This window comes from Nicotiana tabacum, chromosome 18, assembly GCF_000715075.1.
Source record: "Nicotiana tabacum cultivar K326 chromosome 18, ASM71507v2, whole genome shotgun sequence".
Lineage (NCBI taxonomy): Eukaryota > Viridiplantae > Streptophyta > Magnoliopsida > Solanales > Solanaceae > Nicotiana > Nicotiana tabacum.
The window spans coordinates 98265784-98284204 of NC_134097.1; the positions used below are offsets into that span (position 1 = coordinate 98265784).

General features: G+C 39.3%; 1 long non-coding RNA gene across 1 annotated transcript; it reads left to right on the forward strand.

Annotated features, from left to right (window-relative positions):
- The first annotated feature begins 14101 nt into the window (after positions 1 to 14101).
- LOC107802030 (uncharacterized) lies at positions 14102 to 14810 on the forward strand. Its single transcript, XR_001651750.2, has 2 exons — positions 14102 to 14306; positions 14516 to 14810. It is a non-coding gene; the product is annotated as an uncharacterized LOC107802030 (long non-coding RNA).
- The last annotated feature ends 3611 nt before the right edge of the window (positions 14811 to 18421 follow it).

Consider the following 18421-nt stretch of genomic DNA (forward strand, 5'->3'; position numbering starts at 1 on the left):
GGATTCTCGGCAAGGTGGTCTGCTAGTGCTTGTCCCTTGACCACTTTCTAAGTTACGTACACAATGTCAAACTCACTCAACAGGATTTGCCACTTGGCTAGCTTGCCAGTGGGCATGGGCTTCTGAAAGATGTACTCCAACGGATCCATCCTTGATATGAGATATGTGGTATAGGCACAGAAGTAGTGTCTCAGATTCTAAGCTACCCAAGTCAAAGCACAACAGATGCACTCTAACAGAGAATACCGGGCCTCATACGGGGTAAACGTCTTACTGAGGTAATAGATGGCCTACTCTTTCCTTCCCGTTTCATCATGCTGCCCCAGAACGCAACTGAAAGCTCCATCCAATACTGTAAGGTAGAGTAATAAGGGTCTAACTGGCTCAGGCGAGACCAAGACTAGTGGTGTTGACAAGTACTCCTTGATTCTGTCGAAGGCTTTTTGGTAGTCATCGGTCCATTTGGTGGCGGCGTCCTTCTTCAACATCTTAAATATTGGCTCACAGATAACCGTAGACTGTGCTAAGAACCGACTGATATAGTTAAGTCTTCCCAAGAAACTCATCATCTCCTTCTTGTTTTTTAGTGGTGGTAGTTCTTGAATAGATTTGACTTTTGATGGATCCAATTCTATTCCTCGGCGACTCACAATAAATCCCAGCAATTTTCCAGCAGGAACCCCAAATGCGCATTTTGCGAGATTTAGTTTTAGGTTATACCTTTGCAATCTATTGAAGAACTTCCTCAAATCTTTCATGTGATCAGTGGCCTTCTTGGACTTGATGATGACATCATCTACATTTACCTCAATATCCTTGTGTATTATATCATGAAAAATGGTAGTCATGACCCTCATGTAGGTGGCCCCTGCATTCTTCAGGACGAACGGCATCATCTTGTAACAGTATATTCCCCACAACGTAATGAAAGCCGTTTTTTCAGCATCTTCTTCATCCATCCAGATCTGATGATAACCTGTGAAATAATCTATAAATGACTGTAGCTTGTGCTTGGCGCAATTATCAATCGGGATGTGTATGTTCGGCAAAGGGAAGCCATCTTTTGGACTGGCCCGGTTGAGATCCCGGTAGTCGACATAGACTCTGACCTTCCCATCTTTCTTTGGCACTGGCACAATATTGGCTAGCCATGTCGGGTATTCTACTACCCTGAGAACCTTAGCTTTGACTTGCTTAGTGACTTCTTCCTTGATTTTCAAACTCATACCAGGCTTGAACTTTCTGAGCTTTTGCTTTACCGGTGGACATGTTGGATCGGTTGGCAGTTTGTGAGCCATAATAGACGTACTTAAACCAGTCATGTCATCATACGACCAGGCGAATATGTCCTCATACTCCCTTAGAAATTTTGTGCATTCCTTCTTTTCTGATGGCGATAAGTGAACATTGATTCTTGTTTCCTTGATATTTTCTGCATCTCCCAGGTTGACAATTTTTGTCTCGTCTAGGTTGGACTTAGGTCTGTTCTCAAAGTTCTCAACTTATTTGACGATCTCATCTGGTATGTCATCCTCCTATGAATCAATGTCTGTTTGTTGTGTTGTCTCATTGCATGTCACAGTCATTGGTTCATCAAGATAAGCAATAGTAATGTTGTATAAGTAAAGTGTAAAGTAATGAGAGAAAAACAATAATGAGTGTTGATTCATTAGAAAAGTCAAAATGCTTTGATAAATTGCATAACTATTTTGAACATTGGAGATCTTATTGCGAGAATAAAAATGAGAAAAGAAAATCATTTAGTAAAAAATAGTGCATGATGTTTGTTTTAGCCTTGCTACCCCGAGGTTCGTCGGGCTCTGGTTGTCCTGATGGTCCAGTTATTGAGGCGTGCCCCTCTGCTCACAGTCTGTATGGAAAAGGGCCTTTCTCCCCCTCCTCCTCGAGAACAACACAACAGTCCATGTCATTGTCTTCTAGGAACAAATTCTTCACCGCCGCAAGCGCTTCTTCTTCTTCTTCTGACCCATAAACAATGTCAACCTATTGGAAAGTCTGCTCCAAATGCGGTATTGGTTGCTCCAGTGGATAATAAGGACCACACCATGGTGGTGACCAGTTTTTGAATTCTTCCCAAGTTTACTCACATCCCAGACCGAAAGTAGTGCCATGTTTTTTTAGCTTTATGGTCTTAGCGATTCCTTTGAGATTCTTGTCGAGCCCCTTGCCAGGTTCATACCTACTCCAATTCAGTATACTCTCGATTTTATTATCCTACCATTTGTCTTTGTCAACAGCATTTACCCATTCAATGTGGTGGTAAGTCTCTCCACCTAGCTTCCTTCTTCCTTCGATTGATGAAATGGTCTGGCGAATGTATATAGGCTTGCTACCGTCGCCGTGAATGATCACCTCTTGATGATTCTATTCAAACTTTACTTCCTGATGCAGTGTTGATGCTACGGCCCCAGCGGCATGAATCCATGGCCGTCCCAACAGCAGGTTGTAAGATGCTGGTACATCTATCACTTGGAAATCGACATCGAACCATGTTGGTCCCATCTGCAAGCATAGGATAATCTCCCCAATGGTGGACCTTTGAGAACCATCGAAAGCTTTCACATTGATAGCTCCATCCATTATCTCGTGTAGTCCTTTACCCAACTTCTTGAGTGTTACCAGTGGACAGATGTTGAGGCTGGACCCTCCATCGATCAGGATTCTGGTGATAAAATAGTCCTCGCATTGCATGGTAATGTGCAGTACCTTATTGTGCCCTAGCCCCTCAGGTGGCAGCTTGTCCTCATGAAAAGTGATCGTGTGGCTCTCCAATACTTGTCCTACCATGTTAGCCATTTCCCCGCCAGTGATGTTGCTTGGTACGTATGCTTCACTCAGCACCTTCAGCAGAGCATTCTTGTGTGCTTCGGAATTTTGTAGCAAAGCAAGAATGGAGATTTGCGCTGGTGCTTTGTTCAACTGGTCGATGACCGAGTATTTCTTGGCCTGTATCTTTCTCCAAAGATCGTCTGGACCTGTCTCAATGATGGGTGGCCAGTTGGAGGCTTGCTTGCTTGACTAGACTAGATGTTTCGGGGTATAAACTCTACCAGTTCTTGTCATACCTTGTATGGCAACAGTCTCTTTGAACCTAACCTTGCCTTTCCTTCTTGCCTCGGCTGTATAGTCCCAGGGTACAGCCTTTGTATGGAATGGTGTCATGGTAGACATCGCCACTGGGATCGGCGTGGCTATCCTTATTCCGAACAGACCATGTGCCTTGGGTGGCAGACTGCAACTTCAAACGGTGTGGGTGCGGAGACAAGAATTCGACCTCAATTGGTGCTGGTGACTTTGCAGACGATGTCGCTTCAAATTCAAGTGGCACAGACATATTTACTTCAGCGTCCCTAGATGGCTGAATCTGGACTATGATTGGATTAAGAGTAACTATTGGCTTCTTTGGGTCATCGCCTTCTGCGATCAACCAGATTGATCCCTCGGGATCCCAATCATCCTATATTTCAATCATGTGAATGCCTCCACCCTTATGGTACGACAGAGGGTTATTGCGGATATTTGGAGCGGGTTCCTTTGCCACAATAATCTTGTTATCAATTAAAGTCTGGATCTTGTCTTTCAAATAACGACATTCATCGATGGTGTGCCCTTTCATGCCGGAGTGGTATGCATAGGATTTGTTTAGGTTAACCCATTGAGAAGGGTTCTCAGGGGTTGCAGCAGGGATAGGGGTGACATAACCAACAGCTCTGAGTTTTTCATACAGTTGGTCAATGGGCTCAGCAATGGCTGTATATTGTTTTGGAGGTCTGAATCAAAATTTGGCTGCGGTCTAGGGAAGTTTTGGCATGCATGGGGTGATTGATAGTAGGATGGTTGAGTATTATAGGTCTGGTAGACATGAGTGGGTTGGGAGTATCTGGGTGAAGTAGGTTGATACGTGGGAGGTGGAGGTGATTGATAAGTGGGTGGTAGAGCTTAATAAGAGGGTGATGGTGCTTGGTAGTTCGGAGTAGGCTGATATGTGAGTGGAGGTGTTGGGTAAGTTTGGTATTTAATAGAATATTTGGTCCTTTGTGCAACCATCACGGCTCCTACGTCCCTTTTCTTGGACACACCACCGGACTGTAAAGCTTTATTTGTAGCTTGCAAGGCCTCGAAGTTTGTAACCATACCGATTTTGATACCCTCTTCAATTCTTTCACCCAGTTTGATAATGTCAGAAAATTTGTGGCTTTCAATCATCATTAATCGTTTATAGTATTGCGGGTCCTGAGCTCGGACAAAGAATTTGTTCATCTGTTCCTCCTCTAAGGCAGGTCTGACTTTAGCAGCTTCGGACCTCCAGTGAGTAGAATACTCACGAAACGTTTATGTAGGTTTCTTCTTTAGATTCTTAATATAGAACACATCCAGCATTTTCTGTGTTAAACCTGAACCTGTCCATAAAGTCGGACGTCATGCTTACCCGGCTTGACCATTTTTTTTGGATCTTGGCTGTTGTGCAAGGACAATGCATCTCCTTTCAGACTCCTCATGAATAGCTTCATGCGGATTCTCTCGTCTTTCCCTACTTCAACCAGCTTGTCACAGTATGTTCTCAAATGGACCCTTGGATCCCCTGTACTATCAAACATTTCGAACTTTGGAGATTTGTACCCCTCGGGTAGTTCGGCATCGGGCTGTATGCAAAGATCTTCATAATTCAGCCCCTCAATTCCCTTGCTTCCTTCAACACCTTGAATCCAGCTAGTCAACTTCTTAAGTTCCTCAGCCAGGTTCCTGATGAGCAGGTCTTTTTCATCAGACTCGGGTGTGCTTAAGATAGGTTGGGTGGAGTGTGGCATGGTCTCCACATAGATGGGGTGTTATGGTGGGTGTGAAAGTGGTCATTTGTGGAGTTTTGGGGTTCTGGGATAAGTAGTGAAGTGTTATTTGGGGTATGGCAGGTGTTGCATTGGGTCTTTGGTGGAATAGTGTGAGGAGCGAGGTGATTCTATTGCTTTGGGATGTTTTGAGGTAGTGTAGGGTTTTGAGTATTGGGAAAGGTGATATCTGGGGTGCTGGGGGAAAATGACAGACTTGCCAGATTCCGAACCTGATCGAGCTCTTATTAGAATTTCAACAGCTTTTGTTCAAGTTGGGATACAATCTCCTTAGGAACCTGAGTACCATGGCCATTTGGGCCTCTACCCGTTCAGTTGAATTCTCCTTTCTAATGTTGTTCAAGTCTTCCATCTTGCCTTTGTTCTTGTTTTTGACAGGACTAAGAGGAGGAGTGGGTGGAGGGCCCCTAGATCTCATGGAATAGGTTGATGTTGCCAGAGCGCGCGAACTAACCTTTGGGGAGTGGAATAATAAAAACAAAAGGTAACCAAGTTAGTGAGGATAATAGGAAGTATTGCAGTATTTAAACACATAGTGCAGGAATTTAGATAGTGTCCTAATTTGGGGACCTCTTTATGGCTGAGGTGGGCCTAGCGACAAATTGATTTGGAGAACTTAGGAAGCTAAATGCCTCATTTTATTGATAAAGATAGACGAATCCCGAATTGACACTAAATGAACAGGAAATGAAAATCACTAATGGCCATTGGCCTTATTACATTTTATAGAGCAAAAAGAAAAACTCCTATCTATTTGGTCCCAGAAGGACCTTCCCCAGATTGAATGTTTTCATTGATTAAATCCTCCAGTTCACGTAGGTTCACCAGTAAAAATGTCTCTGCCAAATGTTCTCCTTCATTTCCCTAAGCATCTTGGCAATCGGTGACTCTCTTCCTCACCGTTCCTTCCAATTCCAACAGGCTATATTCCAGATATTCCAGCTTTTCGCTGGATTTGGAAGCCCTCTTTTTCCATTCATTGATTTGGTCATTTGACAGAAGATTCCTCCACCAGTCTAGCAAGAGTGAGGATGTGCTAACCATACCGAAGCTGGGGACCCTATTCTTCATATTTCTGCAAGGTAAACAAGATTAGGCCCTTACCCCCATCAGACTTGACTATTAATATCAACAATTAGCATGAAGTATTTAGTTCTCCAAATAAATGCACAAAACGTGGTGGTGTCCGTTTGGGTTCAGGGAAACCCGATGGACTTTGGACAAGGCTATCTTAAAGGATCATTATGTGGACAACATAACTGACCCGGCTAGGTTTGACCATGATGCATGCACAATTTGAAGGTTTCTATGAGGTTTTAGATGGTACCCTTGAGCGGACAACTCATAGGGGAAGGCACGGAACTGTCGACTGCACCGCTGATCGATTGGTTTTACCGCAAATATGCCTTTCCGAATGTAGGGGTTAATGATATAGAAAGAGCACAACCACTCATTATAAGCGTTGCTATGGTATTTATTTGGCACGAGTGGAGTATGATATTGAGCATGATTATGCAATAATTAAAAGCATGTTGGCATGTATTTGCATGTTAAGAAGGCAATAAATACAACAGTTTTATTATTTAAAGCAGTAATAAAGGAAAGAAACGAAGAAGATAAGTCAGTTTTGCTTTGAAAAGAAATTAAACGCTTAAAGGAATTTAAACAAGTAATTACACATAAGGGAGGTACAAATTCACAAGAACAATCTGAAATGGTAAAAACCTAAAGATCCCCAGCAGAGTCGCCATGGTGTCACGCCCCCTATTTTCCTCTTTGCATCGGAAAATCGGGTTTATGACATTATGTGTATAAGACAACTCATTCCTTTTGGGAACTAGGTTTTGCATGGTCGCCACCTAATGATTTAAGGTGCATTAGGACACATATAAGGTTCATTTCTAAGTTTGCTTGATAACCAGAGATAGGGTAAGGGCTTGAAATTGTCCTAAGGAGAAGGTGTTAGGCACCCCTCAGGATCTACTAGTGTGGTTCCCGACCAAATACTTTTTTGTGAATTTGTGCAATTTAGAAAATAGACAAGTGTAGGCTCAAATAGTAGGGGATTTAAGTTTAAACACTTGAGAGTTTGACGGGAAAAAAGCAACTATTAAAAGGCGGATTTTGAAAAAAGAAGTTACAAGTCTACAAATACTTGAGAATATAAAAGGAGGGGGTCCTAGGTATTTATAATATGGACCACATCAATGCGATACCTGGTATGACACTCCTCAGAAGAGGGGATACATGTGGTATTAGCGCACCGGTCATCATATTCATATCTACCCTTCCCACTCCGTCGAGGTATTAAAGCGCGGATTGATCTCGACCACTATTGCATGCTATTACCCGTCCCACTCCTATCAGTTCCAGAGGAACTTAGGACTACTATTCCTAAAGGGGAGGGATATTAGGCTGACTTTTAGGTTTCAAAAGGTGAAAAAGCTAAGGCGACATACAAAAAAAACACATAAGACTGTATATTAGGGGAAACATGTAAACAACTAAAAGGCTCATGTATACCTCCTCAAACAAAGCACATAAATAGCATGACTTAAACACATTTAGGGTATGAATTTAAAGTGCTAAGGCAATCAGGCGTACCTGCTGGTTGTAGCAATTACTGATTAACAAAGGCGGATTCATTTTTTATTGTCATTATTACCTAAAGCTTGCCTAAGTGTTTGGGTGAGATCCTATAAACATGATATCTATTGCTGATTCAGAATGAAGTAAAGCAGTAATAGTTCTACAACAAATGATTTGAAATCCTATAGACATGCTTTCTAAACCGCATCGAATAAAGGAGTAAGGCTATTTAAAACTAATTCAGAACAATACGAGTTAGGTTGATTTTAAACTGGACTGGTTTCAGATTTTATAGACGTTGATATCTATTATTGCTAATTTTAATTCTTATAGACATTATATCTAATCGAACGTGAAATGAAGCAGGCAGTATTTACTTGAATCCTATAGGCATGATTTCTATAAAGGTACTGATTTTAATGATGTCGGATCGTAACCACTTAAATCCTAAGAGCATGGTGTCTAAGTGTGGTAATAAATATGCAGAATTGAAGACAAACCCTATAGGCATGTTATCTAAATGTAGATTTAGACATGAAGAGTTTTAAAGAAAATAGATCTTATAGACATGATATCTAAATGCAGAGTTAAACGTGCAAAACAACATATCTTATAGGCATGACATCTAAATGCAGAGTTAAACATGCAGAATTTAAAACAACAGATCTTATAGGCATGATATCTACCCTTAAGCATGCACATTTACCCAGCCCTTTTCACTAGCCAACCCCAATGTTTATTACAAATTATTACAAACTGAATAATGAATTGCATCAGAATAGTTTTAAAGAAGAAGTTACAACCAGAGGAAACCTGATTCTTGACTTCCTCTCTGAGTTATGGAACAAACCACCTCAAATGCCATTTGTTCCAAAGCCTTTCTCAGACTTGAGTGTGTCAAAGTTCCCTAAGGGTCTCAAAGAACCCGGGGCAGTGCTTACACCCAAGTTTGCATAACCAGATAGAGGTGAGCGTAAAGTGGAAGGGCCAGCCCTTATGTGTCCAAATTCAGAGGGAGCTCATGGGTCCCAAGGCAAGGCTCATACAAGAGGGGTAGAACCTAAGTCTAAGAGTATAGTGGAAGTGTAGGAGTAGGGATTTTGTTTAAAACTGGGTTGAGAATAGTAAGGTGTAAGGGTAATTTGAAAACAGTAATAGTAAAGCTAACACTACACAAAATCAACATTTCTATACAAAGGGGTCAAGAGTTTGGGAATATATTGCATGGAGAATATGACCCTAAGAGGGGTTAGGTTTGGACATGCACAATAATAGCTGGTGCTGGCATGCCCATAAACCATCCGGAGAACACAACACATAAAGGGGATATGAAGCATATGACCCCATGGATGGTCAGGTTTGGGTCATGCACAGCAATGTCTAATGCTGACATGCCCTCAAACCAACCAAAGAACACAAACACATAGGGGATATGGGGGTTTGGGATTCATAAGTCATAATAAGTGACTGACAGAGTTTATACATAAGAAAAATACATTAATTCAGAAGAGGAAGGGGCAGATTACAGCATGCTTGGTAATGTAACTGGATTAAATGCAAGCAGGAAACAGGCAAGAGTGAAGGAAATAGTAAAGAAACGTATTGTTATTGATGCTGGAAGATTAATTAGAACATACCAGTAAAGAGGCAAATGTAGAAAGAAAAGTAAGCAAATTTCCACAACCTAGCCTTGGCTTTCGGCCGGCTAGACAAAGTAGCAACACAAGTAGTAACAGAGAAAAGAGAGAGAGCTTTGAGTGAAGTGTGTTCTGAACTCAAGTGGTTCGTTCGTGTTTTTGAAAGAAGAGTGGTGCAGGGTATTTATAGTTTTGAAAATGGATGAGGAATAAGGTAATAAGTAAAGTTCTACCACAAACATGGAAACAATCATAAGTCAGAATCAATTACACAAGTGACTCTTTTTAATTAAGGAGTCACTGTTTAACAGGTAATGACAGATTCAAAATAAGGAAAGAAGATCAATTTAGAGACAAACTGATTATTGTCATAAAAGGAGTAGTAAAAGCATTGAGTAAGTAATTAAGTCTAAGCACAGAAATATGCTTATTTTGGGAAAAGATTCAGTAAGGCAAAATAAGGAAAGGAATCAATTAACTTTAACAGGCGAGTGAAATTAGAGTTCATAAAAGAAAAGTTTTTGAAATCAGTCACACGATTAAGATCAATCAAAGAAGAAACATGCTTATGCACTTCAGTATATAAGTAAAGTGAGCAGGGTTATTAGACATGCGAGGCCAAGCACATTGGCAAAAGAGATAATCACAAGCATGCAGTAGTGGCAGAAATAAGCTAGGGTTCAGTGGTAAAGCAAATATTCGAAGCATAGTAATCAAGTAGGTCAAGTCACATTGAATTAAACAGTGAAGAAAACAAAGTATCAGAAACATGCAAAGGTCTCACAGTAGCAGGTGAGGAAACCTCTTGAAAAGTTAGGGTTTTCGACAAAAGTTGAGTTAGAAAGATAGTAAAACTCAGAATCAGATCAGTCACATAAAGAAAAGAAAGTCTGTGAGGAAACCTCTTGAAAAGTTAGGGTTTTCGACAAAAGTTGAGTTAGAAAGATAGTAAAACTCAGAATCAGATCAGTCACATAAAGAAAAGAAAGTCTAAAACAAAAGCTTTCAGTCGAGTCAAGTACTCAAACAAATAATTTCAGCCCCAAAGACCTAGGGCTTTTCAACAATAATCGAGTTTTAAAATGGTACCACAAACAAATCAAACAAGAACGAGGAACTTACATTAACAAGTATACATTTAAACAAACAACTTCAGGATTCGAATTAGACCCAAAAGAAATTAGGGTTTTCAACATGATGACTCAAGTGGAAGGAAAGCATAACAAGCAGTTCGAACATAATAAACTCATAAACAACATCGAGAATCAGAGAAAAGATTTTTGAAATAACTTAAAGGAAAACCCTAATCAGAATAATGAAGAGTCGTTTTGAAAACAGCGTTGAAGAACCTTCGAGAAAAATGCTTAAAAGTTCATGGTAAGCACAGATCTAAGGTAGATCTGAAAGAAATCGAATCTTAGAGATTAGGGTTTCAAAAAACCCAAAAGAAAATGAGAAAGATCTCGAAAGTTAACGATCTAACCAGAAAATCCTAAGGACCCGCCTTGAAAGGCCATGAATGGCCAGGAAAGGTCGTGGATGGTCGGAGAAAGGCCATGAACACCAGTCGAGCAAGGACTGGACCAAACTCCTTCAAAGTCTGGTCGTGAAACCATAGAACCAAACACATAGGAGCCATAGAAGGCTGGTACAGGTCTCAAATGACCACGGAAGGCCATGGATTAGGTAGGTATCAAGGTGGATTAGGGTTTGGTTTGATGGAGGTGGCTAGGGTTTATAGGAGTTTCAGAGAGAGTTGAGAGAGAAGAGGGATTCAAAGGCGGCGGTAGGTGAGAAACGAGATAGGTTTAGGGGTCGTTTGGGGTTAAAAAAGGAAAGGGCATATAGTGGTCGTTGATCTAAATTATCAATGGCTAGGATTAAAGGGGTTCGATAGGGATCTGGGTTGGGTCAGTTTAGTTGGGTTAGGGGTCGGGTTTAAAAAAAATTGGGCCCGGGGAATTGGGTCTGATTTGGGGTTCAAATTAGGCTACAATTGAAATGAAATTGGGCTATTGTTTAAATATCCAATTTTCCCTTTTTTAAATTATAAAAATAGTAAATTAATTTTTGAAAATATATTGAAAGTACTAAAATAGTTTGTAACATATAATTATCAATTTAAAAATACTGGACTTAATTTTTATGAATATAAACGCAATTAAATCCTAAAAGAGGCTAATAGTGCAATTATGCAATTTAGCCTTTAAAAATACTAAATACATTTGTAAAAATATGAAAAAATTATATTAGCTATATTTTAGCATAAATGTGAAAATCAAATAAATGAATTACCAAAAATAATAATTTTGAAAATAATTATTGGATTTTTATGGATAAAATGGGGAAATAAATTAATTTAAAAACCTTTAAAAATTAAGAAAAAAATAATAAAATATTTGGACATACTTATATATGCGTACATATGCTATTTTAAAGGTATTTGCATATTGAAAACTATATAGGAAAAAATTGGGTATCAACACTTGGTGCGCGTGTTGATTTAGGATTCTACGTTGTTTGAATAGCATGTCTTAAGTTTTTGTTTAAATTGTTTTAATTAGTTTTTATTTCGATTGTGATGTATATAGTCTTTTAATTGAATAATCAATTGTTTTAATTAGTTTTTTTCTTTTGCCTGATTTAGACATAGGGTCTCCACTCCCTAGTCATTTTTCCAACATAGGGTCTCCACTCCCTAGTTGATTTTATTTTAGACATAAGGTCTCCACTCCCTAGTCGTTTTTCCAACATATGGTCTCCACTCCCTAGTTGATTTTATTTTAGACATAAGGTCTCCACTCCCTAGTCATTTTCCCAACATAGGGTCTCCACTCCCTAGTTGATTTTATTTTAGGCATAGGGCCTCCACTCCCTAGTCGTTTTTCCAACATAGGGTCTCCACTCCCTAGTTGAGTTTATTTTAGGCATAGGGCCTCCACTTCCTGATCTCTTTTCCAATATAGGGTCTCCACTCCCTAGTTGAGTTTGTTTTAGACATAGGGTCTCCACTCCCTAGTCGTCTTTTCAACATATGGTCTCCACTCCCTGGTTGAATTTATTTTAGGCATAGGGTCTCCACTCCCTAGTCGCTTTTCCAACATAGGGTCTCCACTCCCTAGTTGAATTTATTTTAGACATAGTGTCTCCACTCCCTAGTCGTTTTTCCAACATTTGTTTTAGACATAGATTCTCCACTCCCTAGTCTCTTTTCCAACATAGGGTCTCCACTCCCTAATTGATTTTATTTTAGATATAGGGTCTCCACTCCCTAGTCGTTTTTCCAACATAAGGTCTCCACTCCCTAGTTGATTTTATTTTAGACATAGGGTCTCCACTCCCTATTCGCCTTTCCAACATAGGGTCTCCACTCCTTAGTTGATTTTATTTTAGATATAGGGTCTCCACTTTCTAGTCGCCTTTCCAACATAGGGTCTTCACTCCCTAGTTGAGTTCATTTTTGACATAGGGTCTCCATTCCCTAGTCGCCTTTCCAATATAGGGTCTCCACTCCCTAGTTGAGTTTATTTTTAGACATAGGGTCTCCACTCCCTAATCGTCTTTCCAACATAGGGTCGCCACTCCCTAGTTGAAGTTATTTTGGACATAGGATCTCCACTCCCTAGTCGCTTTTCCAACATAGGGTCTTCACTCCCTAGTTGATTCCCTAGTCGCCTTTCCAACATAGGGTCTCCACTCCCTAGTTGAGTTTATTTTTAGATATAGGGTCTCCACTCCCTAGTCGCCTTTCCGACATAGGGTGTCCACTCCCTAGTTGAGTTTATTTTAGACATAGGGTCTCACACCCTAGTCACTTTTCCGACATAGGGTTTTCACTCCCTGGTTGATTTCATTATAGATATAGGGCTCCACTCCCTAATCTCTTTTTCCCAAGGATACACAATCCTGATTTTACAATAAAGAAATAGTTTAGTTTTTTTGTTACAAATAGCTCATGAAATTTTCCTAGTGAAAACTGGGGCAGAAAATTTCGTTCATTTGTTTGCTTTGGTGCCTGAACATGTTTTCACCGTGAGGCACAAGGTTCGAGATGACCAAAAGATGAAGTCTCAACCCAAATAAAAGAAAAGAAGAAACAAGAAAATAATTTGAACTCAAGGTGCAGAAGCGGAGAAAAGATGCAGACTGCTCAAGATATGATTGACGTCGCAAGCTTTGCATGTCCCGCCTTGATCCAAAAAACTTAAGAAGAATGAACCAGCGGTTGCAGCTAACGAGCATCAAGATTCAGATTAGAGTCTGCAGGAAGAACCATCCAAGACTCAAGATCAAGCTTCAGAAGATTTATAGATAAGAATCTTGTAACTCGTAGCTGATAGGTTTAGTTAGTCTTTTTCATTTTGATTTTGATGTAATAACAGGACCGCGGACTGGAGCCTCGACGGAACCTCACATAATTGCTCACTTTATCTTTGCCCAAAAACTATTTATGTTTCCGAGCAAAGAGGGGCAGCTGTGAGCACCTAATTTTTGCCCTACATGAAAATAACTCCTAAAAATAAACCAAAAATGACTTTTAAGGGATTTTAGAAGCTTTTCTTTATTTAGTTGCATTTCATGCATTTTTAGTATTTTAAAATCATAGAAAAATGATAAAAAAAAATGTCACGTTTTAATTTCATGTCATCTTAGGTCCAATTTGCATGTAGGAATTAATTTTATTAAGAAAAAACACAAAAATGGTCATTTTTACATATTTAGATTTTAGTCTTTAGAAAGTAGTTTTTTTATTTAGTTTTAAGTTAATTAGTTGTTTTAATAGATAAAAAAATTTAATTTTTACAAATTAAATTGATTTAGGATTAATTTAGGATTTTATTAGATTATAAAATAAGAGAAAAAGAAAAATGAAAAAAGAAATTTTGATTTAGTCTTCCTACCCCAAAGTTAATTAGCCCAAATTCATGACTCAAATCCCTTCAAACCCAAAACATTGAGCTCATACTCATTCCCCATTTAATCTAATCTAGTTCCTACCCCTATAAAATAATACTAACTCCTAAAAATCAAGGGTACCTAGACCTAGACTTAGCTAAGACCAAAAAATCCCTAGAGGAACAAAAGAAAAAGTTGGCGCAACGCAGCATCTTCAAGGGATGACGTAAACGAAGAAACGAAATCGGAGAAGAGGGGTCTTCTTTTCGTGGAGAAGAACAATAATAGGATATAGATCCAGATTTAGCATTAAATAGTGAGTGCAAAACTACATAAATCAAACCCATTTACTAATGCTATAAGCCTATAAGGTAGCCCAGCAGTCTCGTTCTTGTTGTCAGCCGATGAATCAATTGGAAGCTACAACTTTTCCCCTTAATCAATTTGATGTTAATGTTTACTCTGCCGTGAGATCTTTTAAGAATGGATATAACGTATTTGATGGAATTTTCCGTTGTTATGCAGTGGTGATTGCGATTATTGTGGTTGTTGCTGAGACCGAGTGGGATTTTTTCATCAAGTTCTAGAAGGTTTTCCGGTGTCGATTCGAGGTTCCGATTTGTAATTTCGGGGTTTCAGTCCAAGGATTGTTGCTATGTTTAGCCCGATTGATTTGCAATTTTCAGCTTTGTTCGTCAATAAAAGATCCATTTCTCAATTTTTATTCTCATTTCATTATGTTATAATAGCTTGGTGCGCATGTTGATTTGGGATTCTACGTTGTTTGAATAGCATGTCTTAAGTTTTCGTTTAAATTATTTTAATTAGTTTTTATTTCGATTGTGATGTATATAGTCTTTTAATTGAATAATCAATTTCGTGCATCTATTCTCTCATAAAAGAATTACCTTTACTTTTTGTTGCACCTCAAATTTTGCTTGATCATTTGATAAATCATTTGATAGAGCTTTGATATATTTCTTTCTGTTTAAATTCAAAATTATAGTTTTATTTTTGCTAATATTTGATTGGGATGGGAGAAACTGATACTTTTCTTGTCAAAAATTATTTTTTTTCTTTTGCCTGATTAATGTGCATGTACTATAATAATTTTTTTTTTGTTAATTAATTTTATTTCCACGTAAATATATACACGTATATCTCTAAGTTTGGATATTCATCCCCAAACTTAGTAACATCTCTTCTTCAATGCCTACTCTAAGGATAATAGTTGAGCTTTTGCATACTATTACTCAGTCTACTATTCCTATCACCTATACAATGAATGTCTCTAACTATTTGTTTAGTAATAGCATCACTACTTCTCTTAATCTTCTGAAAAATTCTCCTATTTCTTTCCAACCATATGTAATACATTGCTCCAGTCATACCTAGCCTGTACACCATTGTCTTAGCTCCATTGCCTTCCATCTGCTCTATTGCCCATTTGATCTCCTTATCCCATCTTTTTGGTTCACGATTGATGTTCATCCATTTTTTTTTCTTTTTTTTCTTAAAAGTCTTATATTTCTCCAAGTTTTATTTTTTTCTAGTCGATAAAGAAAAAATCGTTAGTAGTAATATCTTGTCCATAAATTTGGCATCACAACAATCTCAGAGATTAGGAAAATAATTCAACTGTGCCAGTTGCTTTAGGCGCGATCAATTATAAAATCATCATAGCTACGGGTACGGTTCCCGTGACGTAGTTGTGATACCTAATTTCCAAATTCAGGGGTACATTTATGTGACCCGGCCACAACTTCTAATAACTCTAATAAAGTAAACATGTTGTAGATCGTAGGTACGGTTCCCGTAACACGATTCATAATATGTATCAAACAAACAAGTGTACGACAATCGTAACTTGTTCTAGAATAATTCTATAAAATAATTAAAAGTGTTTTAAAAATCTAAAAATGCACACTAGATTTAAAACATGTAGTAAATCAGATAACATGCCAATATTAATAGTTTAAGTGACCGTGCTAGAACCACCGAACCTAGGAATGCATAACATCTTCTCCCGGGTTAACAGAATTCCTTACTTAGAATTTCTGGTTCGCAGACTTTTAAAATAAAGTCAAAATTTCCTCAATTTGGGATTTTAAAATAAACCGGTGACTTGGGACACCAAATAAACAATTTCAAGTGGCGACTTTGATAAAAATAAATAAAATAATACTATTTTGAATTATGTCACTTTAATTGAAAAAACTCTCTTATATACCCCCTCGGGCGGGTAGAAAAAAGGAGGTGTGACAGATGCGAGTTTGGCCTTCAGGAGAAGAACCACAGATGTGGTTATTTAGACGCATCTGCGGGACCGCAGGTGCGGTGCCTGGGTGCAGATGCGGTCCTTGTGACTTAAGTGGAAATCGCAGATGCGGTAATCTTGACCGCAGAAGCACCCTGCAAGTGCATGAAATGGGCCGCATGTGCGAAAGTGCTGGGAAGAATGTATAAAAAGGCCCCTTCGTGATTTTCGGTCATTTCTTCATCCTTTTTGTGCGATTTTGGAGCTCCAAGTAGTGATTTCAATAGGGAACCAAGGGTTTCAGTGAGGTAAGCTACTTGGGTCTTATTTATTGTGTTTGTGATGATTTTTTCACTACCTAATCATGAAATTAGTGGGGAATTTGGGGTGAAGCTAAAGGATTAGGGCTTGAGTTTTGGAGAGCTTTGATTGGGGATTTGAGGGGCCATTTGGGTCCGATTTTGATGACTTTGGTGTGTATGGACTCATGGGAGGATGAGGATTCTTGTGATGTGATTTTTATCGAATTCTGAGATGTGGGCCCGGGGGCTGGGTTTGCACAAATTCGGGATTTTTGGTCTAAATTGATAATTTTCGTATGGGTTTCATTCCTTTAGAATATTGGTGATAATATACTAATTTTGGTTAGAGTCAGAGCATTTGGAGGCCGAATCGAGAGGCAAGGGCATCGGGGGCTAAAGTTTGGCTTGGCTTGAGGTAAGTAACGCTTCCGAACTTGGTTCTGAGGGTTCGAAACCCCGAACTATGTGTTTTATGATTACTATTGAGGTGACACAAATGCCAAGTGACGGGCGTATGGGCAGGCACCATGAGAATTGCGTCCTGGATCATTCCATGGCACTGCTTAGTGGCTCTTTCCTACTGATATCTGTATTGTGATTTTGTGACTAAGTTAATGAACTGTAAATCATGGTAATTATCATGTTAAGGCTTCACGCCGATACTGTTGAGACCCGAGAGGTCGTTTCTTGTTGTCATATCATTAGCTTCATTGATATTTTGTACTCAGTCTTGTTCATGCATATTATATGATGTCTCAGTCTCGATTATTGTTGATTAGCATATCATATCATTATTTCGGGCTAGTATCATGGCATTTTGAGCCCGTGTGTGTGAGACTGGAGAGTGATGACTGAGTGAGGCCGAGATCCTAATATTGAGTGACAGTATGGGATCGGGCTGCACGCCGCAGCGGGATATTGATTATGCTGTCGTTGGCTTGTTATAGTGCTTGGGCTGAAAGGAGACCCTCCGGAGTCTTTATCCCCCTCCAGTGAGAGCAGTTGATATTATTGAGGGATAGATCTTCCCTGGACATGGATCTTATCCGAAGTACTTATTATCTGGAGATGGATCTTCTTCATAGGCTGGAATTGCCTTCCTCGGTATTGGATGACGGTTGTCAGTGATGTGTATATATTCTGGGATGGATCTTCCCTGGGCCTTGTGAGCCATATACAGTACCGAGTGGTTGTGAGGTTGCTATTGTTATTATCTGGAGATGGATCTTGTCCATAGGCTGGAATGGCCTTCCTCAGTACTAAGTGACTGTTGTCAGGGATGTATATATTCCGGGATGGATCTTCCCCGGGCCGTATGAGCCATATACAGTATTGAGTGGACAAGCATTTGAGATTTGTGGGCACATGAGGCACGCAATATGGTGCATTTCATATAGCATATGCATTAGCATGTATACGTAGAAGTGTTACACTTCTTTATCCTGTATTTACCTGCTCTGTTTTACTGCTCGAGCTATTTAGTTAACTGAAAGCATGCCTATGTTTCTGTACATTATTTCTGTTACCTTTGACGAGGTTAAGTTCATCACTACCTATCTGTCCAAAGGTTGGACTTGTTACTTACTGAGTTGGTGTACTCACGTTACTCCCTGCACCTCGTATGCAGATTCAGGCACTTTGATCCAATGGCAGTGGTTGATCGAGGCTTCTAACGTAGGAGATTATTAAGGTATCTGCATGGCATTCGTATGCTATGGATCTCCACCTTACTTTTCAGTTGTATTTCAGTTGTTCCCTTAGATATTATATTAGACTATGTATTTTCCTTAGACGCTCATGCACTCAGTGACACCCCGGTTTTGGGCTGGATTGTATTTATTCTTGAAATTTCTTATGTTTCAAATAGTTCTT